This window comes from Dromaius novaehollandiae, chromosome 4 (assembly GCF_036370855.1).
Source record: "Dromaius novaehollandiae isolate bDroNov1 chromosome 4, bDroNov1.hap1, whole genome shotgun sequence".
NCBI classification, from domain to species: Eukaryota; Metazoa; Chordata; class Aves; order Casuariiformes; family Dromaiidae; genus Dromaius; species Dromaius novaehollandiae.
The window spans coordinates 4,629,271-4,655,568 of record NC_088101.1 but is presented as its reverse complement, the minus strand read 5'-3'; the positions used below and the strand labels follow the sequence as shown (position 1 = coordinate 4,655,568).

Genomic DNA, 26,298 nt, shown 5'->3' with positions numbered 1-26,298 from the left:
GAAGTCATAAGAGATGCCTTTGCCTCTCAGGGTCACCTGCCTTGCTGGTTAAAACCTCACCTTCCACCGTCGAGAGGGGATGTCTCTCAGGGAACCATTTTGGTCTCTGGGCAGCCCAGCACCTCCGCTAGGCAAGGAGCAGGATGCCTGCAGAAGCAGGCAGAGGACATGGCATGTGGCCATCTGAGCACTTCACCGGCAGGGTCAATGTACCAGTGTGCAGCGACTTTAAAGTTGCACAGGACTGCTAGTACCTGGTATGTAGGTCAGATTTTTTTTTTCTTTTTTTGAGATTCACTTGCTCTGAGTGTTCAGCTTTTTTACTGAGAAGCCAAGTGGTGAGGAACTCGGAGGCTAGAAGCAAAGATGGCTTTTGTCTGTGGGTTGTGTAACTGTCTTTTAGACATTCAAATCTGGAAACAAGTCCACCAGAAAAATGAACTGGTCATGATGATGAGGCGGTAAAGCCTCAGAGAGACTTGCATAAATTCATCCAGTGCCAGCCCTGTGCAGGGCAGCATGGAGGTGAACGGTAAGCTGTACTGCCCCAGCTGGGTGCTGCAGTCAGGCCAGGAGGTTAGGGTGGCTGAAGCTTGCCTCCTCTTCCTCCCCTGTGGCTGGCCTTTTGCATCCTCTGAGCATCTGCATAAGGACAACCACGTGGTCCTGGGCTGCAGCTGAGTCCTGCAGACCCTCAGGTTTGTGAGGGTATTGCAACTTCTTCTCCTGGGCCATTGTCATCACAATTCTTCTCAGTGACACTGGAGTTATATGCCTGAGAGGACAGTCCCGCCCTCCTGTCCACCAGCCTGCTGGCCCAGCCACCTCAGCTCCCCTGGCTCTCAAGGTGGGGCTTGTTCTGGGGTGCGAGGGCTAGAAAACCTTGTGAAGGCACAGGAGCTGGCCAGAGCATGGTTCTCCCCAATGGAATAGCTCTAAAATACGTACCCAAGGGGCTTTCATCACACATATGGTGGGGAACCATCTGTAATGCACTTTCACAGTGCATTGAAAGATGCGCCTTCTGCACATGGGCTAGACCTCAGTGAATAATTCATGTCAGCAATAGGATTGAGTTATGATTTTGCTCGAGTTTTCATGTTTTGAAACTGCCTCCCAATGAGCCTTTCAAGACCATTTCCAGAAAGCAACCCTATAACCAGGCTGCACGTGCCACTAATATTGAAGTTTGCTCTTTGAGTGACAGTCGTGTGACATTTTTTCTCAGCAATTTCACCAAGCAGGATGATTAAGTAATGCTGTCGCTCTAGACAGAGATGTGTATCTCCCTTGAGGTCTTTTGTCTTAGCTGCCCTGTATACCTACCCTGCAGTCTTGTTCAGAGACTCGTGCTTTGTAATGGGCTCCCAGGGAGCAAGCCAGCTGTGATTCATGGTTGCCTGCTCATGTGTTGTATCATGGCACGAGCACTCAAGTGCGCGCTCAGAAGAAGCATTAACAGTCTTTCTAGGCTTAAAACCTGCAAGAGTATTTGTTTTAAGCCAACCTGCATCAGGGTCTGTGTGATGCTTTTGAGCCTTTGGGGGGAGAAGGGGAAGCTCTGGACATGTTTATTAACAGCAGAGGAGTTGACATGTCCAATGCCCTCTGCATACCAGAGCCCCCAAGCTCAGTGGGACCCTAATATTGGCTGTTTAAAGTGTGTGAATGGAGCCAACCCCAGCCACAAGGAACCTGTATGCTCGAGGCCGACAGAGATACCAGTTGCATCCTGTGGTGTAGCGACGACACTTAAACGATCCTGTCGGCGGAGGGGACTGGGCAGGTCACACTGCTGCCTGCAATGCCAGGTCAGGTTCTTAACCATGACATCACTAGATGCTGATAGAAAGCAGAAGGCTGTCAGGAGCAGGGAGAGGTACTCCGAACCTCAGTCCTCCCTCTGGTTGTGCAGGCCATGATGCCGTGGTGGTGGAAAGCAAGAGAGAAGAGTTTTTTTCTGGAGTAGTCAGGATGTATCAGGCTTTGAAAAGCAGCCAAGCGCAGCTTGGAAAGGGAAACCTTGCAACACAGAGCTTGTTATAATCTTGTGTCAACAGCTGCTTGCTCTCGAAACTGCTAGACTGCAGCCCTGCGCAGCCCACGAGGGAGACGTGAGAAACACAGGGAGGGGTGGAGGTGGCGGTGTGGCATGTGCTGAGAAGTGGGTTTTGCGAGGCTGCCACTGAGAGCGATCTGGCTAGACCCTGAACCTTACAGGACATTGATTCTTGCAACTTCCACATCTCCTGGGTTTTTTGTTTCATTTAGGGTATTGGGGAGCAGGGGTGTTGCTCGTTTTCTTTCTGAATAACAACAAATTTCTAAGACGAACCTGCAGTAAATGCAGTATGTTGCATGCAACTGTACCAGATGAGAAGTGAGACTTTGATTTGCAACTACTTTCCAACCAGAGCTGCTGACCTAGGGCCTGCAATAGCTTAAGCAGATGCTTATTTTTGTAAAATTCCTATTCTGCTGCCAGGGTGGTGAGAAAGTCTTACCTGTAATTTCAGTTGTAGCAGTACTTGATCCGCTGAGCTGTGTCATCTTCCCGGCAGCGGTCACTAGCGGATACCTTAGGGTATAAGCACGAGGCAAAGACACAGGGATGCTTTCTTAGTGTGCTCTCCAACCTCCGGGGAGAACCTCTTTGTGCTTGATAGCCCTTAATGGATTTTTGTTCCATGAATTTGTCTAATCATTTTATGAACTCCTAGAAAATTTTAGCAGCTGCAGGCAATCCTACATGAATACAGTGTGTCTGATAGTTTAGGCTACACTTCAGATTCAGATTGGTCAGTTAGTGGCATAAATGGAGGGCTGAAGCCTTGCAGTTGCAAATCTGTTTGGGAAATACTGCCATTTAGCAATACCACACTAGCTTCCAATGAATGAGCACAGGTATCGAGCTCAGCATTTAACTGAAAGCAATGTGCCCTTAAAAGCAAACTGTAATCTTGCACATCAGGATGAGCCGATACCTGGGTCAGGGTTATTCTGACAAACACAAGTGAATTTGTACTGCCTCGGAGCCCGTTATCTCCATTTAAACCTGCATAAACCTCCTGTGACACTCTGCACCACAGCACACAGCCATGTGTTGTGCAAGGCTCCCTCCGCCAGCTGTGAACCTGCCGGCTCCCTTTGGTGTCCAAACTGACAGTGACACTTCACAGGGATGCCCAGCTGATAGCTTGCAATAACCAACTGCAGCTGAGCTGCCACGCAAGCGTAGCTCCCCTCGTCACTAGGCGGCTGGCTTCTCTGAAGTGGCAGGAGCCCCCTGACCAGGCCGCCTCATCACTGCGAGGGCTCCTGTACCGGCAAGCAGGTTTTCAGCTTTTGCCGCTTGGAGAAGGAGGACCTTCCTTTCTTTCATGCAGTAGTTCAGACCTTGGAGGGATTTCGCATGGTGCTCAGCGCTGGCCTTGCTACATCTCTTGAAGCCACTGGGGTTTTCCCCACCGATTGCTGAATATACGGCATCAAAGGCAGGGAGTTTAGGAGTAGCCCACCTTTACCTTTCATGCTGTCAGGCATTTTATCTCTGGCTAAATCCAGAGCCTGCTGGAGAGCCTCACTGGTGCGCTGTATATCAAGTTGCTAGCATTCGGGCAGGAAGAGAGAATAGTTTCATTTGTGAAAATTTCAGGCATATTCTGATAATTGACTTCAGGAAGTAGTTTAACATGGATAGGAAACAAGATAGGCTCAGAAGATGCATACGGGTAGTGTAAGCAGTCACAATGAACAGAGGTGAACAGAGGGAAGTCAGTGGTAGCCCTGTCACTGCATCAGGCCAAGCTTTTGTTCATGGCTTTTGCTTTATTTTTGAAGCACAATCTCATATAATTAGAGAAAGGAGTCATAGATTCGCATAGATGCACAGAGGGTTTATCATTTGAAGTTTTTTGTGATGACTGCATTCATCCTGAATGTAAAATCTTCGCACACCACCTAAAATCTTCACGCACCAACCATCACCCCAGCCCAGATGGCTGAGTGTCTGCTACCAGATGAATTATGGATCAGCTGAATATTTTATAGTTTTATTTATAACTCCCCTGTTGGTAATTGCAATTTTCTCATAGTTGGTTATGAGCCTTTCTGTTATACTTGGAATAGTAGGAATACATACTTGAACATTGAAAGAATTCTTTGAAATGAAAAACCCAAATTCCCCAGGTTTATAATACCACTTCTAGTTAGAGGTCATTTTTATTCTTACAGTGTGTGAGACATTTTCCTGCAGGAGCCGCTTGGCGAAGATGCCTGCCTGGGCTGTGGCTGGGCGCAAGGCAGCACGAGCTGCCCCAGACAGCTGCTGACCAGACGGGGGTAATTCCTCCCTTGCGCCCTGTTGTTGCCACCAGCAAGGTAGCCTCCGACCTGCAGTAAAATAGCACAGAGCCTGGGAGGCCCAAGGGCTAGATGTTTAAAGGTGTATAAGGAGTGAATATTGGAATTTTCAAAAGAACTTAGAGCACGCTGTGCTGAAATCCAGTATTCATTTCCCATGCTAAAAACTGTGCAGGTGATAAGAGCTTCACAAGGTCAGAGCCTTAAGAAGCTCCTGGTTTTGTAGAGCACCTTCGATGATGCATTGTGAGAGTGATAATGCTGTTTTAAAATTTTATCTCCCATTTTGCTGGCACATTTTTAAAGAATTGCCAAGTAATCTTATATTAATCTGATTTTAATCACCTTAAAATACATTCAGGAGCAGAAGTTGTCCATGTATTGCGCTGAGCACAGTACTTGGCAGAGAGCAAAAGTAAAGCATCTAAAATGGTTCCACTTCCCAGATGACATCAATGTATGGATTTTTTTGAATGCAGCTTCTGAATTCTACTGCTAATAAAATCCTAGTCAGATCTTCAGCCTCGTCATACAAACTATTAATTCCTTTGTCTGATATGTTATTTCTCTGATTTTAGCATTAAAAGTAGTTTTACATTTTCAGCACTTCTGAAAATGAAAATATGAGGATTCGAAAGTAGCCTCCTCCCAAAATATCTAAAACTATTCTCAGTGCTGCTGCAGAAATAGCAGGAGATTGGTAGGCATTTAATAAACACCTCACTTTCTCTCTGGCTTCAGCTTCTTTATGGCACCAAATTAACTCTTTACACTAGTCTGCCTCAAAAGTTGAATAAAATGGTGGACGAGCAGGCTAGTTTGAAACAGTTTTGTTTCAGTCAGCGTGCACTGTGTTAGCTGTGTTATGGAAATGTTGCACGAGGTACAGTTCACTTTGCAGTGCATTTCTTTCCCATGAAACTACCATACCGATACTAATTCGAAGCAACATGAAGAAGTAAAGCACACACCAGCACGTTGTGTATTTGTGCACATACAAACGCACAGCACAAATGCAGTGCAGAAGGCAGAAATTATCCATCCAGGCTGAGGCAGGGGAAGGAGTATTTATTTATTCATTTCACCGTTTTTCCCCGCCAGTGCAGTCTCTTGCTGCTGACTCACCTGCCTCTGCGGCTCGGGGTATTTGAACCCATAGAGCAGGCTGGATTGGGAAAAAAATATGAGAGGGAGATACATGGTGATTATGCAGTGTGCATGAATTGCAGCTTCCCAGTTAGTATTTTATAGTGTTGGACAGGCTGAAAAGCTTTTCTCCCTTGGATTGCTTGTTATGGGAAAGATCTAGTTCAGCAAAGCCTGAAAGGTTTTTCCAAATCTTCTACTTCAGAATGTAGTTGCTAGTGCAAAACACTTCAGTAGCAAACGACCCCTTGCCCATACCTCAAAACACATGTGAAATGCTACCTGTGGCACGTGTATTTCTAGCAAAGGGTTAATGCGATATCCAACCCTGGGCTGGCTGATATTTTATGAGAAGGCATTACCCACCCCCCCCACCCCCCTGGGCTGGCTGATATTTTATGAGAAGGCATTACCCACCCACCCACCCCCCACACTCAGTGAGGAGGCTGGAGAGCTCCACCCAGACAGTTAAGAACAGTGTCAAGGGGACAGACAGCCAAGCAGAAAACAGTATTTCTTTCACAGCAGCTGGACCAAAGTTTGTATACATGCAAATACTTATAAAAACCTTGGAGTTTAAAAGCTTTAATTAAAGTGTACTTCAGATGTACTCATTTGTTCACATGGTGGAATGCTTTCTGCATCTCCCCATCTTGCAGGAACAGTTGTGATCAAAGTGGGTAACTAATGGGGTTTCCGGCTAGATCAGTACAATAGAAGTCACCAGAAGGAAAGAGTTATTATTTATTTATTTGCCTGCTTCTTCAGGATTGATGGTTTTAAGAATGTAGGATCAGATCAAAAGGCCTGTCCAAATCAATGCAGGACACCCACTGGTACAGCACCATTGGACCAGGCAGCGAGCAGGCACTAGGCAAGATTTTTTTTTTTATGCTGCAATGCAGCAAGCCAGGGAGATGTGTTACTCTTTCCTGAGAGGTGCATAATATGCTGGCCTGATCCCGCAAGCGCTTCAGCTTGGACAGACCTTCAAGGGAGAGAGCTTCTCCATGAAAATTAACTGAAAAATTCACATGCTCTGTTATGCGTTTGGTGAAATCTGTTGTGTGGGCTTGAGGTCTGAGTGCCAAATTGGGCACATGAAGCGGTGGAAAAGGCCCTCTGCTCCCTGCGTAGCCATGCGGGCCAGGCGAGTGGGATTTCTGGAAGTGCTCAGAGCTGCCTCTGCTCTCTCCACGCCAGCACCCACTGCCTGCACAGACCCTGCCTACAGTGCTGCTGCGTCCAGCGTTGTAAAGCTTTGCTTTTTGTGCTTTTTTGGTCGTTGCTGCTATTTTTGTTTGCCAGGCACTCTCCGACCTTGGGAGAGTAGTCTTAGAAAAAAAACCTTTGGAATTGCATCCCCTTTCAGACTGCTTTTAGTGGCAGATGGCAGGACCTACTTCTCTGCTCTGTGTCCCTGAGTGAGCTGAAAGGAGACATACTGAAGCAGATAAAAAGAGGCAACTGGGTTTCTCCTCCCTCTTTTGGTCTTCATGGGCTTTCAGGACCCTGTGTGCAACTTGCTCATAATTCACTTTTTTCTGACTTTTCTGCAGTCTGCCTCAAACTAGAGAAACTAGTGCTTGACTGACTAGATTATTAATTGTGCTGTCCCCAGAGTTGTCTTTCATACAGTTCAGCATTAGTATGGCTTATTACAGGGGATAGTTCTGTACTGCAACTTTATCCTGCCATCTCCAGGGCTCTGCCTTCCCTGCGATGGGTTCCTGCCTTGAACTGTTAAAACACACAGCTCCTTGGGTCTGTGTCGTTCGGGCAAGCAGTGGCACTAGAGCACAAAATCAATTGCTGACCTTGCCAGAGACTTATGGTATGAGGCTGTCAGTGCCTGGCCATGCAAGGGCAGTTTGCACAGGGAGGTGCTCTCACCCAGTTCAGTAAGCTGGAAGAATATTGCTGCAAAAATGACCGACTTATTTTATTTATTGCATGTCTCTTTGTGCCAGGTGCTGCTCAGGCCCTGCATGCAGGTGTAAAGGAGCTTGGGGCTGGCTGGGGAGGATGCACGTGAGGGCACAGACCCATCCCCACCTTTCCTGCAACCACACACAGCAACCAGCAGAGCTGGATGTGCATGAAGGACAGACTGCCCTGTGCTTGCCATGGGGGCCATGCACCACCCCTCTGCTGTATCTTGGCTTTATGGGGGGGCTTCTGGCCAAGTCCGATAGCTTTGCAGGGCTTCAAGTGCTGTTTGCGGCACCTGCAGAACACCTCTACAAAGCAAAAAGTCACCATAAAGCAGTCAAACAGTTCATAAATGTTACCTGTGCTCAAGTAACAGCTATGCATCTGTAGCAGCCTCATACAGTTCCTGTGTCCTCTGATAGTAGTGAGGACTTACTTCAAATTCAGGTTGTACAGTGTCCAGTTCTTTTTCATTTAGGACAAAATATGGAAGGGAACTACATGGCGATGATGTAAATGAATGCAGTAAATGAATTCAAGTTGGCTTAGCTTTATTGTAGCCGGAGCCAGTCCATGCAGTATGTGCCGTCCCTGCTAACACCAGGGAAGGTGTAACACAGCAGCTCTGGCCCTGTTACAGAGCTGGCACAGCAACAGGCTCAGACAGGCTTTTTGGGGTGTCTGCCTGTGCCACCTGCTCTGCACAGCCCATCACATGGGCGGGGGGGGGGGGGCAATGTCAGTAAACTGTTCTGTGATTTTAATGCCTGTGACTTACCCATTGCTTTTCCTGAGGAGACTTCCAGGCAGCTGTTTTGCTGTGACCTCTGGCAAGCCTCTTGTCCTCCCCGCAGCAAGGCTGCAGGCTCTTGCATTGGGTTTCCTTGTGATAGGGCTTCCATTTCTCGTCTCTGTCTGTGCAGCACCATGCACAGAAGGCTTCAAACTCGCTTTATGTCTGTCTTTGCAAAAAAACCCTGCAACAACATTTTCTTCCAAAGCATTTATTGAGCTAATGAACGCTGAATAGCTTAGGGGAAAATGTGGTATGAAGTGCGTTTGCTCCAAAATCTTACTTGTGATAGTGACAGTTCCCTTTTTCCCTATTTTACACCATCAGCAAGGAATGAAAAATGTTTGCTCCAGGTCTGTCTGCCCTTCCTAGCTGAGTGCAATGTATTGACTGTAATACATTTGGCTGGTGAACTCTGCTTTGTCCGCTAAAAGCAGAGCCATCAATGATGGGACTGTCCATTCCAGGCAGTTGCAAATACCAGTGCTTGGGTGATTATATTTAACTAAAATCCTGGTCCATTTGACTTTCTATCCAGCAGGAGAGCGATCGCTACCTCTTCAGTAAATATACTGAGTTTTAGTTGCCCTTTGGCTGTAATAGTATTTAGAGTGTCTTGGCAACTATTCACTGATGCGGGTCCAAAAAAAGCACTTAACAAAAATCAAGCGGTAACAATAACTAAGTGCTAAAGATGCTGACACTTTGTTTATCTTCTGGAGCGCTTAGCAAAAACTTCAACTGCTCCTCTTGTTTCCACCATTTCTCAATGTTTGAACCCAGCCCACAGTACGTGAAAGAGGGTCCGCAGGGGCTGGAGTGGAGGGCGCCCAGCTGTGCTGGCCCGCACTGTGCTGTGCGGCTGCGCTGCCTGGCCGCACTTCCTGGCTTCACAGGGGGCTCGAGGGCAGCTGCCTGGCTAATGGCCCTTGGGCAGCCCCATGCAACCTTCAGGGCCCAGCTGAGGCTTTGAAGTACCATTGAATTTCCTTGTTAACTGCTTGGTCATTTACCCTGAATGGAAGAGGGTATTTTTTCACTTGCAGGCATAAATTAACTCTCTAGATTGCAGGAAATAATCCCCTTTAAAGGAAAGGAAAAGTGCTTTCTTTCAATATAAGACAGGAGGAGGCAAGGAAAAGGAAACCTTGCACGGAGCTCTGCTTAGGACTGCTCCGGCACTTTCTGAAAGTGCTGGGTTTTGTTCAATGATTAGAAACTGAATAAATCAGATGAAAGAAATGAGTTGATGACAGGGTGATACATGTGTTGGAGAAGGGGAGGGAGCAGAGAAGGAAAATCATAACGTGGGTGACTTTAATTATGTGGAAGGTGGGAATATTGACTTCCCAATCCTGAGCTGTGTGTGAAAAGATATATTAGGCTATATTCTATCAAGGGTTGATGAGGTCTTCTTGAAGATGTTAGTAGTTACTTGGAAGAAAAAGGTGCACTAGCTGGCAGTATTTATGAGCGCTTTAATTACATTTCACAGACTGAGTTCCAATTAGAAGGGAAGGAGAAAAAAAGAGAAGAAAAGATGTACAGCTTGTGTTTGGAGCAAGGTGATAAATCTATGGCTAAGGAGAATGGTAAACAAGGTAGCTATACATCATAGCGTCATTTGCCCACTTCTATTTTTAGGTGTTTATTCCTTCTGCCATCCTCCCACCACCACAAGCAAAAAATGCTCATAAAGGGTCAAACACAGGCCTCCATTGTTCATCTTAAAAGATGTAAGGGAAAGAGCATTTGCAATTGCTGCACTACAAGGTTATTACTTTTTGCCAAATCATTAACTGTGTCATAAAACAGCAGTCCAGAAAAGGCAGACAAGAGACAGATCACAGCATTGATCTCTGTACTCACACAAACAGTATGAAAATATTGCCGTCATTAGTGCATTGCTTCACGTCACGTTTCATGCTGCCAATTCCTGCGCTTTTTGGTTATCTTGCTATGATCTCACTCAGGCAGCTTCGGACCCAGATGACCATGATGTCCGGTTATTTTAATGTCAGGGAGTAATACTGAAAGGAGTTCTCTAAAAATTGATTGGTGTTGGCTTAATTTTGTTCCCTTTGTAGCCAGCCCAGGACTTTGCTGTGTACTTCCCTGAAAAGGTGGTAACTCCTGGGCTGAGCGCCTCTCATTACCTCCCTTTCATCCTGCTTGCCTCAGAAAAAAGCTTGTTTTCTGTATTCTTTCCTTACTGGTGTCGAGCATTTGCCAGCTCCACAGCTGATGCAGGTAAGAGATTAATTTTGTCTAATTATGTCAGTGTTGGGCATGGGGAGTAGCTTGGGTCTTGGGTTATTGTTAATTAAAGCAAAGGTAAAACTGCAAACAGTTCACGACAAACACCGAAACTCTAGCTGGGGAACAGTGGGTATTAGCTAGTGAGATAGCTTTTATTGCAGATAACATCAGTTCTCCCGCAGACGAATAAAAGGGCTAACAACATTACTTAATAGTGGTGAAATGGCTGCGGTGAAACCCTGGCAGTACTTCAGTAAACAGGAATTTTTTCTCTTGCCTTTTGTAATTGCAGGATCTCCCTTGGAAAGTTAAACAGATCAAAGCAGAAACACCCTTTTCCTTGGTTCTGTCAAAACCGTAGTCCTTGTTTATTTAAAAGAAACTATGTGAGGAGTAAGATATGATGGAGTGAAATTGCAAAGTTCTCATTTGGCAATTAGTATCTTGGAGCCATCTTAATGCTATTAAGAAACAGGCGTAATTGTGTGTTGACATATATATTTATCATGGGAGCTGGCACTTCAGACCATTAGGAGGCATCTCTAGCTTTGCTCTACACCGTACAGAGATTAATCTAGTTTAGGCTAGTTAAGAGCCTGTCAGAGCAATGCTCCCATCGCCCGGGCAGTGAGAGGAGAGTGCTCGGAAAGGCGGCAGAGGTCTCCCATGGCCCTGGTATGGTAGGCAGGAGCACTTCATTACAGAAACAAGCAAGACTGGAAGCCATGGCTGGGAATAAGACAGAAACATCTTGCCAAAGGAAGGGAGGTTTTGATAAAAGATTGTCATTAGCAGCTCAGCAGTGTTGAGGGCTTTTTAATTAAAGGTGTTTGGGATGGACAAGGAGGGTCTCAGGAGAGAGATTGTTTTGGCCGCAGGCCTAAAGCTACCATAAAAGAGGAGGTTGTATGCATTTTAGCAGAACATGTTAACCATGAATCTCAAAGTGCTTTGCAAGGAGAGTGCCTGTCCATCCCACACGTTTCACAAGTTGTGAAGGAGAAAGAGAAGTGATTTGCCGGAGGTCACGCAACAATTCAGTGGTGGCACTGGCAAGAGATCAAGTCACCAGGGTCTAGTGGCACCATGATTTGCCAGAGTTAAGGTTAAGCCATAAAGTTAACTTAGTTTTTGTGTGTCCTTCTCCTCTCCCCCCATGTTTATCACATACTTTTTAGTACTCTGCACATTAATCCAGAGTTGGGGAATGAATCTCAGCATAGAGCAGAGTCCTTCCTGATGAAGGCAGCAGGATAGTACAAGACCGTGCGTATGATCTCTTCCAAAAGTTGTTCCATGTTAACCTACAGATGAGCATAGGTTCAGATGGCCTCTTGGGGAATGATTCAGTCATTGCTTTGGCTAATTCAGTTCCTGGGGGGCTATCTTATGTGTTTCCTCTTACCGTATTGGATCAAGTTCTTCTCGTGGTTGAGTGGAAGCTACTTCTGATGAAGTCAATGAATAGTCTGTCATGGAAGTCTGGAAGCAAGCCTGGTATCTCTGGTAGATTTAATTTCCACTTGTTTTTCTAGATGTCTTCACAGCTACTCACAGCATTTCAGTTAGGGAGAGATGTTGGAACTGTTTGCTTTAAACTTCATTGTTTCTCACGGATATTGAGAAGGCAAGATTCCCTGCTGTATCAAAGTACAATCCCTTTGATTTTCATTCTTTTGCAAATTTCATGTCTTGAAAGCCACAATTTTCTGAGAATCCTTTTGCCAGCTCATTTAGTACCTCGTCACAGTGTGTGATTTGGCATGCCTTACTGAGGAAAAGATGAAGCAGAGAGCAGTAGGTGTGTTATTCTGTCAGTGACTGAGATGTCTTTGGGTTCCCAAAGTTTGTTGCAATGACGGTCCTGGGTCTTGTCAATAGAGCGATGATCTGAAGAATTAGATCACTGAGATTATAATACGCTGCTGAATAAGATAAGATTTCATGGTCAAGAGAGGATATGGCATTTAACGCCTTTATTAAACATTGCATCCAGGCTTTAAAGGTCATACCTTCAAAATAAATGAAGGAGGACAACAGCCAGTTCCAGCAGCTTTAGAATGAAAGCAGCACCCAAGTGATGCCAGTGGGACTTTACAGTCCATATTTTTGCAGTAAATTTAACACTAAGTGACCACTGGAAGCCGTGCAAGGATGGTAGCAGTATCTTTCTTCAGATACAAGGTAAGATGTGCCTATGTGGTCCAAATACCGTTCATTTAACAGGGGAAAGAGGTAAGTAATATGAAGTTCTTACCAGAGCAGTACACAAGAAGTTTGACAGGCGTTAATGGCTTGAGTAATTTTGGTTGGAATACAATAAATAAAGTGATTGTGTCCCACATGAAGTAATATACATCTTTGCGAGCAGTTGCTTGGCAGCTGTACGACTGGGTGGGATTTATTCTCAGCTGTATAACATTTTGAATGGATGATAACACAGAAAAATGTATTTCCACGTTTCTCAGATACATTCATCACTGATAGAAAAAGGCCCATGGGAAGGTAATCTGTGGAGCTGAATTCTGTGCATTGTAGTATTATATAATATAAAAATGTGTGTGGACACTTCCTACTGATTAGATATGATTGTTCGGTATCTGCAGGCTTTTTAAAATCACAAGGTGTTTATAATTTTTATAGACTGGTAAATGTTGCCAGATTGCTTAGAAAATTTGCTGACAGTCTTCAAGGGATGTTCAACTTAAAAAGACACATTTAGAGCACACATCCTTACTTTAGCTCTACTTGATTTTGGATGGTGACTCACAGATGTGTGAATGTACATGTGTTTATATATAAAACAGTTTAATTTTTTATTCTGTTTTTCAGGTTCAGGTTCTCAGGAAGTAACGAGTTGAATATTTTTTGATGCTATTCTTATTTGTCTTTAGTATCCCTTAAAATGTTCTTTTCCCCAAGTTTACATCTTTTTTCCTATTGTACCCTCCCTTTGCACAAGCAGGCATGGCTATTGTGTATAAATGGATTTTTGTAATGAACAACACAGGGCAAGATGGGCAGTACTCCAGCATGTCACTGCAAGGTGACATTTAGTAATCTCCCCCAGGGATGAGCTGTCATTGATTCAAGGGAAGATGAAAACTCGGTGGTCTTTTGTGGGAGGGCTAAATTCTCTCTTCTAGCCTTAAAATCTAGGGATCCTGTTTTAAAATTGTGTTGTCTGTAAATTTGTTAATCCAAGTTAAACGAGCATAAAACATGTTCTAGTTGAGTTCAGTGCATCTGTACAAAGTTTTAACTAAATTATTTTAAATGTTGCACCTTTTGTGCCAGCCTAACTGTAACTGTGTAGATGGGGTCTGAAGCTCTCTAAGGCTACTTTTCATTTTTTGGTTAGTTTAGCAACATTTGAGTACTTTCAATCCTAAGAGAATGCTGAGAGAAAGCCAAGTCTTTGTTATTCCTGTGCTCGCTGCGGTTACCTTGATAATATGACCGCTTCACCCTTCCCACTTCCGTGGAAGGCAGCCTTGCATCAGTTATGTGCCTTGTTCACGTCCAGTTTTCAATACTGCTCAATTAAAAACGGTTAGAGCTGGTTAACAGGCTTCCCCCTTGTATAAAAAGGGAATAAACAAAGACGAGTAGAAGCTGGTTGGTTTGAGAGAAGGAAATCTCTGTTTTGTTTCTGCCGGGGATTAGGAATGATCAATGGTCATGTCAGGAGGCAGAGGGGTGAATATACCCCAGGATCTATGTTTAGTTATTTAATCATCCTGTCTGGTGCATAGCATTGATCATTCACATTTTTAATGCCACTTGCCATTATCATCTCACATATACGCAGGGCACGTTTAAGGAGAAAAGTCACCCTAATACGAAGTGTCCTGTGGAACAGAATAGCACTGAAACCAGAATGGTTCGGGGGAAATTGATCAGGCCTGGAAACACAAGATCTGTCCTTCTTTCTTCCATAGTGAGATGTGCCATACAGCATCAAACTAATTTTTGGGGGGGGGTTGGGGGGGGGGATATAGATGTGATTCATTTGGCATCGCTAATACTTACTACAGTTAGACTTAAAAGTAACCAGATGTTCATCCATACTTTTGTATTGCTTGCTCTTAAGAGCAGCCAGTAGCAAGCATAGCAAAGCCCATCAACCAAGAAGATTATTTTAGTTAATTCCCCCTCTCCCCCAAATTGCTATTTTCAGAACCACCTAGACCTTTGGCACCAAGTTGAATCCTGAACACACTGAAGGTAGGTGGGTTTTCCTCTGATCTTCCCCAAATTAAAGGTCAGAACATTCCATTTATATTTGACCCACAGAGACCTGAGACACCATCTCGGAGAACATTTTGCCTACTAGCTACGTCTTCTCATCACAGATCCTCTGTGAACCCCTGACAGCAACGCAAAGGGAGGGGGTCCAGTCGGCTACCAAAAGTCATCAGACACGCCAAGAGCTGTACACTCCCAGTAAGGTTCTGCACCTTCAAGATCTTGGTTTGATTTCTAGCTCTTCAGTCTAAGTAGTTAGAGCCGTGGCCCCGTGCAGACAAACTCTTGTACAAGTCTGGTCTTGAGATGACAGCCCCATGGGTGGCAGTAGCAAAGTCCTCATTTGAACAAAAAAATCTAACCAACTCCTGCCTGTGCCTGCATGGGTAGCCCTCAGAAGTGCTGCAAAATACTTTTACCCAAGACTAAGTGGGAATTAATGTCACCACAAACCTGTGACCATGGTACGCAAATGCCTGTGAGCAGCTAATATTTGTGCTATGAGCTCTAGTAGCCACCCCATCCAGCCACCAGCCTTACTAATTCCAGCCATCTTCAAAGCATAATTTCAACCAGATGTTGGCTGAAGTGAGCAATCACAGCGTGAAGATTGGTCGAGGGAGAGTCATAAACATGCAAGGTGATTACATATGGGGAACTGTTTTATATATTGTATGTGTGAAGACATAGGAGTTTCCTGGAACCTGCTGGATACATTTTTTTCTTAATTTCCTCACTAAACTTTTTAATGATCTTGTCCACATACTAAGTGAGGGTGAAGTAAGATAAGAGAGTGTTAGGGCTGGAAGGAGTAGGGCATTTGCTCAGGGCATCCTCTGATCTAATACAGAGAAGAAGGCCAAGAAACTCCTCCAAGAGAGGAACCCCCTGGGACCTATGGTGCTGAAAATCCTTCTTTCTCCTAGCAGTTACAAAGCTGAGAGGAGCCAAGTGATCAGCATAAGGAGTACAGCCTTGCCAAAAACATATTAGCCCTATTACTACAGCCGTATTAGAATGGTCATGGGAAAACAGAGGAATCTGGATACAGTGAGTCCTGTCTTGCTTCTGCCTTTCCCTAATGAGATCTTGGGCATGCTGGAGGAGAAGAGGTCAACAAAACTCCAAAAGGTATTTGAAGGAGTGCGGCTTCACAAATGCTTACTCAGAAGCAGTAAGTTGCTTGGCTCTTACAAGCCTCTCAGCCATATGTAGGAATAATGGCGGCACTGCTTTTGTTTTACAGCTGGGAAGCGGATGGGTCTAAAACATGGGTTTGTGGTGTGTTTTTTCTGTGATGCTTCAGAGAGTGACAATATCTGAAATGCAAACCAAGCAGGCATAAAATTTGCACTCTGCTACCCTGCGCGCAGACATCTGGTTTAATTTCTGATCAGTCATATCCAAAAAGCAACAAAAAATCCCTCAATTGGAGCACATAAGATCAGCCACCAACTAATGCAGATTGGACTAAGCAGCTGTTTCTAGAGTATTATTGAATTGGTCTCTAAACCCGAAACCAGCTGGACTGAAAAGACTTGCAGTACAGTATGTTGTCAGACAAACGCCTGTGTTTGCTTCACGCAGGAAGCTAATGCCCCTGTGCAGAGCGGGAGAGTCTCAAGCCATGCTTCCAGGGGGAGCTGCAAGCTTTGGGGAAGGTGCTCTGGGAAGCCCCACGAGCGGTAGAGTATGACAGCAGCAGCTCAGCAAATTCTTGTGGTTTCTTAAGAAATATCCAGCAATATTCATCATTTCCTGGTATGCTCAGTATACATTCGGCACAGAGGAGGCCTGTGAACGGTCTGCCCGTCTCCATCTGTCACTTTTACTTGATGCTCACCCTGGGCTTCGTGTTGCTCGGTCATGATCTCTGCAGTTGTGCCTCAGCAAAGTCATTTTACAGCCTGCTCCTCTTTAAGGACACAACAAGTGCTTCTGCTGGAGACGGAAGTTGGGGAGAGTTATTAAATTATGAAAATTAAGCCTTTATCACAAATTTCTCCAGTATTTTACTTCTTTTTACTCATGTAGGGTGTCTGTTCCACATTTGAGCTCAGCATGGTGTTGCCAAGTTGCCTGTGATTTAAATAGCAGAAGCTGGCTGCCAGGAGTAATACTTGCAGGTATTCCTTCTGTTCTTTATTTGCCTTACAGCAGTGCCTGCAGGCCAAAGTGAAAATTGTGCTGGCAGCCGATGAATAGTTGATTCCTGCCCCTCAAGTATAGATGGATAAAGGAATTATCATTATTTTCCTTGCACAGATAATGGTAGTGAAAGATGAAGTGACTTGCCCGTGGTCATGCTACAAGTCTCTGGCAGAGCTGGAAAGTAGAATATTATTTCCCCTGGTGTGATGCTTTTATCCCAGGACCATCTTTTTGTATGGGTAGCCACTTTCAGAGATCCAGATTTTTCCTTGTTCTTCCTAGTGCAAACTTGCAGGCTGGTAAATGCCACAAAATCTGTCTCCCAGATACCTGCCTTTCAAGATCCATCTCATTTTTATCATTTCCATTCTGATGTGCAGTTGCCTTTGTAGAGCTATATGCCTGGAAGGATCTCAGGATATGTTCATGTAACCTGCTTAAAAGGTGCTACAGGTTCGCTGGGCGATTTTTCCTGATGCTTCCTTGTTTCTGTCCTTAGGAAGCTTTTTCTAGATTTAATTGCAAGTGTCCCTTGCTCCAGAGACAGCAGCCTTATATGTATTTGGGGACTCACATTCCCTTTCAGTCTTATTTCCTCTGCACTTGTCAGCTCCAGTTCCTTCAGTCTCTCCTCATAGCTCATGATTTCTAGACCTCTGCTTCTTCTCTGATTCCCCCTTGGATCCCCTCAAAATAGAGTATGTTTTTCTCGACATTCAGCATTCAAAACAGGGCACAGTATGGAGCAGCCAGCTCCTCCAAGCACTTTCCTCTTCTCCCTAAGGACCTGATAAATCAGTTCTCTGCCTTCTGGGAACTGCCAGTTTTATGTTGCAGCTATTTTTCAACCTTTCTGAAGAGGATGCAGGAAGCTGAAGATACCAAAACCAATAAGGATTTTATTTTGAGCCTTTTGGTTGTCTTTGGGTAATTTGCTTACAGAAAAGGTCTGGGCTGTGGTTCTGCAAAGCTGGGGCCAACTCAGGGTCCCGTCACAGGTGCTGAGGAGTTGTACAGATTTGTACTTTTCTCACATTTCTGAGCGAAATGTGGGAGAAGAGTGGTGATAGAAGGCAAGGTGAACCACAGGGAGTCCAAAACTAGCTAGTGAAGGATTTTCTCCATTCTTTCTCCTGACCTGCTGTACCTCTTCAGTTGAGCGGAAACATAAGGAATTTATTTGGCTGCCTCTGATCTTGCTGGAGTGTTTAGTAATTTGGCTTTAATATTAGAGTTCATCAGCAAGATTGATTGGTGTATCATACAGAGTGGCAGGCTTGGCAGAGAAGGAAATTTCCCACACAGTTTAAAAATGGTCTATGCCTTTGGCAAATTTACTGGGTTTAGAATTTAATAGTAGCCAGGAGAAGGATGCAGCAGGTCTTGTGTGAAGAAAGAAGCTGATGGAGGAATTAAGAAGGTGAGTGATCATAGGGGGCAGGAGCATGTGTTTTCTATGCATTTTGTTCAGTAGCTATGGTTTTGTTTTGTTACTAATGGCCCATGATTTTTAAAAGGAAGCTTTTGCTTAAATGCAAATAAGATATTAAGCTACTAATGATAGGAGAGGAGCTGTTATGTGTGTGCTGGAAGCTGACCTGATAAATGTACTCAATAATGAGGATTTGCTGAAAAAAACAGTGAGCCCTGTGGCTATGATCCAGCAAAGTGCTGACAGCAGTGTTAGTACTCATGCGCTTAAAGTTAAGTGTTTTCCCAAAGTGCTTTGATGGATCAGAGCTAGAGTCTTTATCACCTTGCTAGGAGTGAATTTATAAGGGTGTCGTGAGTCGGTAGTATATATTCTTTGGCTTCTGTGAAGTTTCACAACAAAATCACTAATGGAATATAGGGAAATTACAGCTATTCTGTGGTGTGAAGGAATCCAGCTCTGGTTTTAACTACAGACTGTTTTCCATCTTTGAGAAAAGCGTAACGGCTCAATTTCCAGAGGCCTCAGAAAAACCTGAAACAGAGGTATTGCAATTTCCAAGTCAGCTGAAATGATAGCACCATTCAGAGTCAGGCCCATGGGTGGATGTAGGTGCTGCAGGACATGGCTCAGCAGCAATCCAAGCTGACCTGCGCCAGGGTTGCTGCTCTCTTTCCCACCTACCCGCCTGTCCCCCTCTCTCCTGGCACTTGGGTCGTGCCATATTGCTTCAGGGAGCTGGTTTGGCCTAAGCTGGCCAAAGAGGACTTTCTTCAGCCCAGTCTGTTCCCAAAGCCTGGTTGCACAAGTGCTATGGTGCAAGAAAAGAGAGCACCTGGGGGAGAGGACCACAGCTGCCATGGTGACTTAAACTGCTGTGGCTCTGCATCCTGTAGGCAGATATTCCTGGCAAAAAATATCCAAATTATCCAGAATGATGTTGGAGAGTGTGGTGCCCTTTATAGCCCTCATTGTCTAACCAGTCCTTAAAAGTCTCCTAAGCCGTTGTTTCTGCTCAGGCATTGAATGTATTTTGGAGTGAACAAGCTGGCCGGTAGCGTTTCCCCTCCTTCAAGGTGAGTGTGCTCAATATTCTACAATTGTCTATGTTAAGTCTTCTTGGAAATCACAAAGGAAATGAAAAGAACAGCAGTATTAAGGATTTTCTCTTGACTACTGGAGTACCAGCACATTTCTCATTTTTGTACACTCCAACAGTGTGAATTACCAGTGATGACTGTGCTTGTTAGTTTGTGCCATCCAGAGATGAACTGCTGCTGTTGGCATTATTCTGATTGATAACTTTTATGATTGCTGGGGGTTCCTATCACCTGCAATTTTCTCTTGTGATGTCTGGTCATGTTTTCGTTGAGCCCCACTCCTGAAAGTCACACGAATCTGCAGGCAGCTTTCACTCTTCGTTTAAAAGTACATGTCTTGCATCCCTGATTGCAGAGAGCTGAAAGCACGTATATGCAGCTCAGTAAATAGAAGGCAAATGGCAAGAATCCAATTTATTTTTTGAAATGATGTTCTGTTTAAGAGTCTTGCCCAAAATTATTCAGTGCTTGGAAGTGGCGGTGATATATGACAAATTCCATTAAATATTCCGGCTCTGTTGTACATGAGGTGGTGTGCACCGGAGGAATGAAAGAGCAGTCTTGCCCCAACAACTTTATAATTTAGTGCCCGGATCCTGTGATGTCTTATGCTTCAGACATCACTAGGCATCCTGTCATGATTGCAGCATGTGTTCCTTAACCATAGCAGGGCTTAGGCTTGTTATAGTAAAGGTTTTAGAACTTACTCTCTGTTTTTTCTCGGAGCAAGCAGTGATTTTGGAAACATTTGTGCAGTCAGCAATGGGGCACACAGAAAGGAGTGCTGGAGACAAGACGTTACTCTGCTCACATCTTCTCGGGTTACTGAGTATCCCTCGGTAAGGAGCAATATTCAGGCTACGCAGCAGGGAGTCCAGACTCCCTTCTGCCTTGCACAAAGGGCTTGGTAGGGGTGAGCCTGCCACCCCCCAAAGTTAGGCACGTCAGTGAGTCTTAGCAAGATTGTACCTTCTCATCCTAAGTCACAGGCACCAGCAGTCCCTGGGATGTATGTGTTTTCTCTTGGCATAAACTTAACAGTGTGCTGGATCTGCAAGGCCATTTTGTTCAGCATGGGTGCAATGCCCATTACCGCTGAGACGTGATCCCTGAGCAAGGTCCCTAAGTGCTCCTTAAATGCTGATCAGTTCAGTAAAACGTCAGCGTGGAAAAAACAGCCAGGCTGTAACCTCTACCCTGAATCTGCTCTGTTTCCTCTGACTTTGGCCGGAAGCTGAACAGCCAGTTGTTACACTGAAGTGAATGGCAAAGCTTGCATTGATTGCACCTGCTGTCCTCTAAGATATATATGTTGAGCCCTGCTTTTCTACAGATTAACACTATATTTTGATTAAGAGGAAAAGGCTGCATACAAATATTTTAAAGCTGTGCATTTTACTGCCTTCGTAACCATTAACAACCAATGGAGAATCTTAATAAAAGAAATATATTTTTAGATGTATTTTTGATAGCACAAGTTTATGTATTGTGTGATTCGAGTAGTGATCTTGTACATGCAGTAATACAGCTCTCTTGCTATTTGTTCTTTTAATATAGCTTCATATGAGTAGCTAAATACCATGGCCTAAGTATTCTTAAAAAGAGATCTGCAGCTGGAAGCAAACAGGCCTTTAGGGGTGAGTCAGTTAATGTTAGCTAGTAGCTGTTAAACAGAAGATACCTGGTTTCCTTGTTTCTTCTCTTTGTTATTTCTCTCCTTGCAACCTCCTGGCATCCAGGAGTTGCCCAGAGTAAGGTGGTATGTGCAGAGAGGAGCAGTGGTGCTGCCGAGACCCAAGATGGTGATGGAGGAGCTCGTGTCTCCATGCCTGTCTGGCCTCCAGCTTTCCCGGTGCCCCAAGTCACAAAGGCCAGATCCATGAAGGCATCTCAGTCCCAGCCCCCACTGCTTCTGACTGGAGACAGCCACCAAAAATATCTTTGTGAATCTTAGCCTGAATCATTTGGACAAGCTTTTCAGCACAGTTTGGCTCCAGTAGTTGGGACCAGATTTTTTGGGAGAGCAGAGTGTGGCTAACATCGTCCTTTAGCTAACAGTGCCTGAGGAGCTGCTGGGCCACCCCAAGCCATTTTTTAATTTCTTTCCTTCTCCGTCTCCTGGCTGCACTCAGCTGTAGCGGTATCAACCCAGTGGTTTGTGGGGCTGAACTGTAAATTGGAGCAGTGTCTTAAACTGGATCTTAGGTGGGATCTGTCTTAAAAATACTCACTTTCTGTTTTTACAGTTTTATGCTAGTCCAGCTCACTTACCCACTTTAAACTTACTGTTTCCGTAACTAGCCACGCATGGCTTGTGACTATTTGTCCTCCTGGGGCAAAAAGTTTTGAAACCCATTATCAGGCAAACGGGGGTTCATCCTTGGGATATTGAAAGTTGCAACACAAGTCAAGTCATGACATAAATGCTAAGTTCTGATCCAGGTGTAACCAAGCAGTCACTGGGTTTTGAGCTTTTTAAAAAGTGTATTTTCTGTGTACAGAAATGGAAAAACAACACAGTGAAGTCATTCTTTCTCCCACTGTTCTTTTCAAAGGAGTATTTCTGTGTTTATAAAATACATAGCTTGTTAAAAATGAATCTGCTGCTTGAAGCCTCCTGCAATTTCACCTGCCTTTAGTCTGATTCAGTGAATGATGCTAGGGTTGCTTCAAGCTCTGCAATAGCCAAAGGCCTAAGAAAAGAATTCAGTAATGTCACTAATTAGAAACGGAGTGAAAAACTGCAGTAAAATAGACTTGAAGGGGAACCAGAATTACTTGTTTCGCGGTTGCTCTTCTGGTATATACAGGTTTTTGTTTTCTTCAATTATAACTGGCCTTATATAGTGCTGTGCATTAATGATAGCATAATTATTGGGTCATATGATAGGTGATGGTATTGATGTAATCACAAGCATGAATTTGACTTCTCCGCCTTTTGGCGTAAATTTGGAGTACAGAAGAGCTGTGGCATCACTTGTAGGGAAGAATTCTTGGGTGTGCGGAGAGGTCGGGGGTGCTATCCCCCGCATGTTTGTGCAGACAGACATGTAATCGCGTCAGAAGAAATTGCAGGCGCATACAAAACAGATGCTAAAATCCATAGCAGAGATGCCTAGAAAAGCACACCATAAAAGCTTGCCGGGCAGAGCTAATAACAGCGGGCTCTTCCCCTTTGCTGATGCCTCAGGCTCCTTTGGAAGGGAGCCTGGACCCAGCTAGCCGGAGGAAGGCTGGAGAGGTGCCAGCCCCATGGCTGGTGTAAATTAGCATCGCCTCACGGGCTGCATGGGACCGCTCCAAGTGAGGATGTGTCCCAGCAGACCCGGAGTTGCATTGCTGGCCCCAGGCTGGCGGAAATGGCTTGCTTTTTGCAGCGAGGGTGATGTGAACGTGTGTGTTTTTTGCTCAGCTTTACCCACTAGTTAAGGTAAAACTGCGCTCGCCGTGGGGATGCGGGCGAGGCGGGGAGCCATTAGCTGTTGTTTCTGCCAGAGTGAAAAATACCAAGGCAAAAGTAATTGGGCTGGAGAGAGCATTAGATAGACCATGAAATGTAGAAACTGGATTATTTGTTTTATCTTGGTGCAGTGGTCATTCACCTGATAACATTAGTTTCTCTTAAAATATAATTAACATTTTATTCCCATAAACATTGTTGTGTAGCAGATGTTAGTGGAATGCAGCACAGTATTTTGTAAATACTGTGTTTGGTGCCTAGATGGCTAATTCAGTGCTAATGTCGTTATCAAAGGTTGCAGTGGAAGAATGTCCTAAAAGGTTTATTCCTCATGAAATCATCTCCTGTAGTTATTCAGATGTGAATATTGATGCATCTACTGCAGAGGCTTGAATCTGTTTATTTTGTCAGGCCCCTTATCCTGCTTAAGAATGTTAGAAGCAGAATTGCAAATGTAGAAACAATTCTCTGTGATTTTTATTTCCTTTCTGACTAATTTTGGTCCTAGGAAAACAAAATATAGATTAGCATTTTCATACCTAGTTACATTTTCTGTTTGCTTTCATCACATGCATGGTAGTTTTTGTGAATAGCAGATATAAGCGTAAATGATGTAATATCCCTCTCTTATTTTGAGTGTTGTGCTTAGAAATTAATGCAAATGTACGGATTACTTGTAAAGCAACATGTAAACAATTCACCGTGCATCTCCACTCTCTGTAATGTCCAGATGGAGATTTGAATAAGAATTCTGTCTGCTCACATCAAAAACCGTAGGAGGTTACAGCTTTATATATCATGACTTTTCCATTAATTTTTTTTTTTTTTTTTTTTTTTTTTTACGTTATGCTCCAAATGGAACTTTTCAGTGGCACGGCTTCTTTCTATTAATGGATACTGCCCTTGTAGAAGCAGTGACCTTTAAAAAGCAAGTTTCAAGTAATCCTTTTATTTCCCCGAGATCATATAGCACAGTATCCAGTTGCAGGCTTTTAAGATGGAATGATTGCAGACTTTGTCTGCTTGCACAGATTGAATTACATTTCGTTTGACAAAGAAAACTCTAAAATACTTATACCTTCCTTCTTCAGTTCAGAGCCTTCTAATCTCCATGCGTTGAGGATGCACAGTGGTTGCCATATCATCCCAGCACCACTGGGATTTACTGAATATACTTAATTGGCCTTTATCTCACGGTTACACGTTAGCCCTTTTTTGAAGAAGATTCAAAAAGGATACAGTTGCTGCTTTTCTAATTTACTTTGAGAGTTTGGTTACTCGTTTCCTTATCTTGCCGCCTTTTCCCTGCAGAGCGGAGCGCGTTCTGCACAGCCATAACCGAGCGTGTGAGTGGCTCCCCTTGCCAGAGGTGGAAGCCTGTGGAGCTGTTGGCTGGCAGGCAAAGGCACGTGGCAAAGCCTGCTGCTTTTTAAAGAGGCAGCTCTGTTTGAGGGGCAGATTGGCTTCAAAGTGAAAGAAACCCCAGTTTTAGTTGTGCCTCTGCCCCCAGATGACCTTGGGCAAGGTGCTTCCCCACCTCCGTCTGTTTTCAGTGACGTGGGAAGGATGAGTGGGCATACAGTAGTTTAGGTAGGCAAAGTAGGATATCCGCATGGTGTTTGATGAGCACTTTTTTTTTTGCAGCTGTGTGGTGGCACTGGAGAGCAGGGCCCCGGCGGGGCACGGGTCCGTTTTTCTGGGTGTGCCAGTGCCTCCATCCCCCAGAACATCCGAGTGCCTCCCGCTAAGAAGTGACCAGTATCTTCAGTTTAAGTAGGAACGATTAGATGGAGATCAGAGGCTTAGAGCAAGCTTTTTCAAGGGCAGACAGGAGAGTGTGGAGGGTATTTTTTGGTGCGTTTTGCTTCCTTCACCCCAAAGCATGACTTGCTTTCCAATGCCTGTGAAAATCATGTGTCTTTGAGTTCACCGCTGTCAGCATCCTCTTTGGGCTAATGCAGCAGACTATAGCCATGGGCGCAGACCATATATATCCCCGTGCATGTCCCATCTTGATGCTCACATGCATGCATCGTACCCATTTGGCCGTCTGGAGTACCTAATGCAAAGTCCTATGCCAGACTGGCAATTTCAGTCTCGGTTGTTACTAGCTGTCATGTAGCCCCAGCAAGTGTGGAGGTTGTTAGCTGAGAATGAAGTGACTTCTGTTAATGCAAAACTGTTGGTGGTCACCATGTGCTTTGCAGGTGGTGCTTACATATATAACATTATCATGATTCGAAGTAAGGGGGTTTTTACCTGCTTGGTTGTGAGCACAGGGGTGCACACAGCTAAAAAGCAAAGGATGTCTGTAAAGCTGATGCCAGCTCTCCAGTAGCAAACAGTATGGAAACGGCCAACGCCTTTCAATATCTTCTAAGAGCCAAATGGGTGAGAGATTAGTGAACAGGAATGAGAAAAACTGGGACTGAAAAGGCTTGCGATGCAGGAACCTAATTGAAACAGGCAAGCTCACTGCTAGCCTTCAGTCCGGGGATATCATCTGGAACTGCTCCCTTACTCTTTTTGGCTGAAGATCAGGCTTGGCAAAATTTGTTTGTTTGTTGTCTTTATTTTACTTAATTGGTCTGGGGGAGTTTTTTGAGTATTATGGTAATTAGCTGGTCCTGAGTACCGAAGAAGTAACTTTTTATAGTTCCAAATAATTTTTGGAAGATAAAATGTGTTCATTTACTGCTGTGCTTTGTGCTCAGTCCCCAGTATGGCTATAGACTTCTTTGCCATCGTTCTCCGCAGCCCCTCTGAGTCCTTGCCAAGCAGTGGCCCTGCAGGAGGGTAATTTGGGGACCCTGGGCCAGGCACGGGTGGCTTTTCCTCCAGAGAAGCTGGCCTTTCTCCCCAGCCATGCAGAGTGGAGGCAGGTAGCTTTCCTGCCCTGACTGTGCAAAGCCCTGTAAATTAGGGGGCTGAATTGCTCCCCTCCCGTTTTGTTTCGTTCCCACATTGTCATTCCCACATCTCTGGCACAGAATAACAGGCTTGTGGAGGCATCTCGCATAGCAGCTTTTGCTCAGGAGCTGGCAGGATGGTAAAAAAAACAGCTTGAGAAGTCTCAGAAGTATCAAACCGAAAACAAAGAATCAAACCCATTTCCAATGCACATGCAGGCTGCAAAGGGCAGATAACCTTTGAGGGCTGCATCTTAAAATCAGAAGCGGAGCTGCATAGCTGTTTTCCTTCGGCAGCTTCCTCAAGCACGCTGCAAACTTTCGAACCGCCAGTGGGGATCACTGCTCAGTGATTGCCATTCAGATCTTTACAGCTGCCGTTTGTGAGGAATTAGCATCACTGTGGAAGCTGTAACACCCCCGTGGTGCTTATGGGGAGAAAATGAATTACAAAAATAGTAATGGCCTGCTACCCTGTTCAGCACATCCAGAATGAGAGAGCTGAA

General features: G+C 44.7%; 1 protein-coding gene across 19 annotated transcripts in view; it reads left to right on the top strand.

The window, feature by feature from the left end:
* The window catches only part of EPHA5 (EPH receptor A5), a 206,344-nt gene that overhangs the window by 123,509 nt on the left and 56,537 nt on the right, over positions 1-26,298 (top strand). The window lies entirely within an intron of this gene.